At 32.1% G+C, this 5,268-nt stretch overlaps 1 long non-coding RNA gene across 1 annotated transcript; it reads right to left on the reverse strand.

The window, feature by feature from the left end:
* Positions 1 to 737: 737 nt before the first annotated feature.
* On the reverse strand, positions 738 to 3,453 carry LOC126884371 (uncharacterized). Its single transcript, XR_007697991.1, has 3 exons — positions 3,287 to 3,453; positions 1,197 to 2,870; positions 738 to 1,124 (listed from the first exon to the last, which is right to left on the reverse strand). It is a non-coding gene; the product is annotated as an uncharacterized LOC126884371 (long non-coding RNA).
* Positions 3,454 to 5,268: the final 1,815 nt, after the last annotated feature.

Genomic DNA, 5,268 nt, shown 5'->3' on the forward strand with positions numbered 1-5,268 from the left:
TAATAAAATTACTAGTAATTTGAATTAGTTTTAATATGCATTATAATAGTATTAATTCTCATCATGTATCTGGCTAAATAGCTAAGCGCTAAAGCCTCAAAATAAAAAAAATTGAAAAAAACATTCTTAGTGGCCTAGCACCTTTACTTTGCCTGGGGGCGAGGCGAGTTAATAAATTCTATTCTCTTATTGCAGTCATTTTGTGACGGCTTAAGAAGTTACATAAATGATGTCTTTAGGCTGTGAAATTTTAACCGTAGAAAGACATCTTTATGTCTTGTATTTACATGGTATAGGGCTTTTCACTCAGTCATTTGTTTCGAGCTTCTGTCATGTGTTGTCTAATATTAATATATCTATGTCATATGTTAATTGACATTGCCAATGATACAAACCAAAGACGTATGACGTAGATATATTAATATTATGTGACACTTGACCGAAGCTCGAAACAAATGACAATCGATGAAAAGCCCTATTCAATAGGGCATTTCATTCACAGTCATTTGTTTCGAGCTTCTGTCATGTGTGTCATAATATTAATATATTTACGTCGTATGTTATTGGTATATACCAATGATACAAACCAAAGACGTATGACGTAGATACATTAATATTATGTGACTCATGACAGAAGCTCGGAACAAATGACAATCGATGAAAAGCCCTATTGGCATCTGCATATCAGGATCCGGTAATACTATATTATTTATCTATGATCAGGATATTGCTGGGTGTACACAAGTAAACAACACTTTTTTGATTAAAAGGTTTATTTCATTAAATCAAAACTTACATGGATACAATTTAAATAAGATATTTTTTCTATTTAAGGCAATATAATATAAGATATATATTTTAGTATAACTCTCCTACATTAACAAGCTTTAACACATTCAGTGGCCATGACGTATGGGTAGCATCACGAAGGTTTTACGGAAGGTACTGACGACACATAAGTTATGTGAGTAGTACTGTGTAACTAAATAAATGATTTAAGTATGTGGTACCAGCCAAGTGGAGCTTGTTCGAGATGGGCACCAAACATGTTAATCTGGTCATGCACAGAGACTTATACTATAATATGTTATATCTCATATTGCTCACTATTGTAATGAGTGAGCCTGCATACACGAACTATAATATATTATTATGGTTCTGTGTATGCAGGCTCACTCATTACTACTGTAGTGAACAATATGAGATGTAATATTATGAGATATACCTATTATATATTATGGTATAGCTCTCCATGAGTGCCAAGTTTTAAACTTAACTGATAACAACTAATGGATACCCTTTTATCCAAAATTTTATGAAAATTTTGAATGGTCATATTGGTATTAATTCCACAACCCCTTCCTATAACAATAGGCCCATTGTTGATGTTATTGCAGTAGTTCTACTGGAAATACTTACTAAAATTGTATGTATCTGCATCACTTAGAAGTCTACCCAAAAAGCTATTAATACTCTCTAAACCATCATTAATACATCTTGTATACATAATAGGATTTTTTTCAGAATCAGATATTTTATTAAGATTTACTTACCATGTCCTATCTATGTGCCAGGCACTTAACAGTCTATTAGGAGCAATACCCATTACATTTGACGAGGCATTGTAAAAGGTGTCGCTTATGCCTGATATGAAAACATTTGCCTATACATATAATACCAACACAGACATGTATTTAAAAAAATTGGTAAATTAAAGTAGGTATCTTTTCTATTTGAAAATAAGAAAGCAGTACAAAATCCATTCCCAAATTCATCTTTTACTAATACTGTCATAAGTTCAAAGTCATAGGAATTGAGCCCATGAGTTCCATCGATTGCGATAAAGGATTTACCAAACTTAATTAACATTTCCTTTTGGCACAGTATTAAGGAAAATGAGACAAAAATCATAAATGTTAAATTCAGAATGAATATCCATTAGTATGCCCTGTTGTTTGTAAAATAATATTGGACATAAGTCTGTAAGCATTCAACCCAAAAATAAACACTGGTTGCATCATCATTGTACATATACCCATCTTTCAAATCAATGCCATAAGAGAGTTTAATGTTTGTGATATCTTTTCTTGTAAGTAAATTAATTCTTTTTAATTCACCTCCTATGCTATTATGCTATCCTGAACAGTCTGAAGTTTACTAAAAAAAGTAAAATATAGGTATAGGAGAATCAAACACACTAGTTAGAAATTGTAAACTGTAGTAAATATTCATGAGTAATATTTAAAAAAAGTGGTTTAGTGGTAACATTCTTGTTTTAAATTATATTGTGTATATCGACGGCGGAAAGGCAGGACCTCATAACTGGAAAATTTGTATAAAATGAATTACTTCGGTTTTCGCTTTATAATAAGTGTATCAGCACCTATTAAACAGCTTTTAGAGCTGGGAAAGCCTTTTGGAAGCCTTCCGGAAACTTTCCCAGCTGTAATCGCTGTTTAATAGCTGCTGATACACTTATTCTAAAGCGAAAACTGAAGTAACTCATGTTATAAAAAATTTTCAGTTACGAAGTCCTACCTTTCCGCCGTCGATATGCAAATATTTTACTTACATTTTTGAAGAAAGTCTCAAAATAAACTTTGAAGAGATATTTATCTGATTTTGGTATTTATGTAAGTGCTCTATATCATCCTCGTGTCCGTAATATGTTTTAAAATAGTTTCATTATTTTTAGATACTATTATTCGACTAGTACACCAAATAAACATTTTGCAGGATCCTTGGGATTTTAAAGCTCTTTATCTTGTTTTGTAAAATAATTTTTTGAGGATCACATACATATACATTCATAATACGATGTTTCATGTTCTTGTACTGTTCTCTTCCTGTGCCATCCATACAGTGCAAATCTAAAAACATAACAGGTGATTACATGGGCAGTTATACTACTTACAGCTTACTTTGTATCTAATCGATTATCTAGTATTACTCTATTAGTATCTACCTACATAAAACTATCTTTGAAATCTAAATTTTTCATATCAACATCAACCTTAATACTTAAAAAATACAGCAGGAAAAATGAAAGAATACCCATGAAGGAACAAATAAAACACCCTGTATTTTCCTGTCACCATGTCACACAAAAAATTGGCCAACATAAGTACATGTAATAATTATTGTTACATGTACTTGCACTGGACAATTTTCTTTGTGACAGGGTGACAGGAAAATACAGCGTGTTTTATATGTTCGTTCATGGGTATTCTTTCATTTTTCGACTGTAAATAATATTTTATGTAATGTGGAAGTTACATGTACCTACCTAAAAGTTTTTGAATTGCAATTTTATCAACTGGAAAAGACTGCAACATAATGAGTTTTAAATTATGACACAGCACAATATTTATTGTTTCAATTTACATGTAAATAAAATAATAATAATCCTAATCACTTGTAAAAGTAAGGTTAAGATTTTTGACTTGACAAAACAGAACTGTCAAATTTAAAACCAAACTGCTACAAAATTTTAAAATTCCCGCTAAAAGGAATCTGGCAACATTGCCGTCGTTTGCTGGACATTTAAGGTCTGTTCCTTTGTTTTTTAGTGTTACACTTTTGAGTGTAAGTGTAAGAAATTCTATGGACATTTGAGTGTAAAATGACAGCGGATGTGACAGCGGCTCATGACAGCGGACAGTATTAAACGAAAATTATCGGTGTGCCAATCAAGCAAAGGAACAAGGAACTTCCGAATATGGCCTAACTGGGGGCACATAACATAACCTAATCCTAATATTTACATTTGTAAAGAATATCCTGTTTGTTTTTATTGTCGATTGTGCAGCGAAATTGTGATAGCAAATCAAATATAAAGTAGTTTATCGCCTACAGAACTGAATTAGTCCATAGCAGTTATCAGTTTTTCTTTCTTGGGAAGCTTATACATGTAACTTTTATTGTTGTAAATTGTGGGAGTAGGGCAGACAGGGAAAAGTCTTATTTTGTACTGTTCCCAAGGCTCCCCATGCAATACATTTAAATGAATTATCCAAACAAAGCCGGGGACAATGGATAAAAGCCACAAGAAGAACAGATATAAGGGAACTAAAATTAAAATATGAAAAGTAAACATTTTATAAGTGGTAAGTTTAATGTAATTCAATTAATAAGGATTTTAAATGTCTACAATAATAATAAAAATGTGATAATTCAAGCTTAATTATTAGGAAAGCCAGCCATGTTTCACTTCCATGAAGCAGAGAAGGGAGGTATATAATATACTGTCCCTTTTGTCTTCTCATTAATTTCTCTTTTGCTAATGAAACCTGTAGTGAGGGAGTGATATAATCGTGATGTTTTAGCAATTCTGTTGTTCATTTTTTTTGCATTTTTTGTCTATTATAGTTTATAAATATTCAAAATCATTCATATGTTCTACTAAATTTCCGTCTAGGTTTATATGGATTTCTCTCGGTGTCTTGGAAATAAGTAAGGTTTTAGTCTTTGCTAATTTTATTTTCATTCCTTTTTCTGCAAGTTCTCTCGTCTATAAATTTAGGTTGCTTTGTAAAGATTTCTCTGAACTTGGTATCAATGCAATGTCATCTGCAGATACACATTTACTCAGAGTTATACTTTTTAATCAATGGTAACCTAAATCTAATTTTCGGGACTCTACTGCATTTTTTTTATTGGTCCATTCATATATATATAATATAATGAATAGCAGTGAGCTTAAAACTCCACCTTGCCTTACTCCTTGTGTATTAGCAAATTTGTTTGATTCACAGTTTAATGCTCGCACAATGTTCCAGTACATAAATTTTACTTGCATCAATTAGTTCTCCTCCAACATCGAACAGTTCAAGCCCTTTCCAAATGTGATGTCCGGGTACCTTGTCAAAGGCTTTTTCCATTGTCTTATAGTAAAGATATGATCTTGGACACTGTGCCCGGTCAGAAACCTTTTTGTGCATCGTCTAGTTGATGTTCCACTTTCTTTCTCAGTCTCATCTCCAGTGTTCATTCATAAATCTTAGCCAGTACACTTAGCATGAAAATACCTCGATAATTTGAACATTACTTTTTTACCTCCCTTCTTTACCAGAAGAGCCATTACTGCTGTTGCCCAATCTTCTGGGATGCGTTTCTGTTTCCAAATTGTTATCAGTAATTTGTGTAAGTAGTGTAATGCAGATTCCCCCATATATTTCAACAATCGTGTTTTGATATTATCTATTCCTGCCACTTTACCATTTTTCATTTTTGCAATGGCTTCCGTTAATTCTTCCATTGTTATTTCAT

This window comes from Diabrotica virgifera, chromosome 5 (genome assembly GCF_917563875.1).
Source record: "Diabrotica virgifera virgifera chromosome 5, PGI_DIABVI_V3a".
Lineage (NCBI taxonomy): Eukaryota > Metazoa > Arthropoda > Insecta > Coleoptera > Chrysomelidae > Diabrotica > Diabrotica virgifera.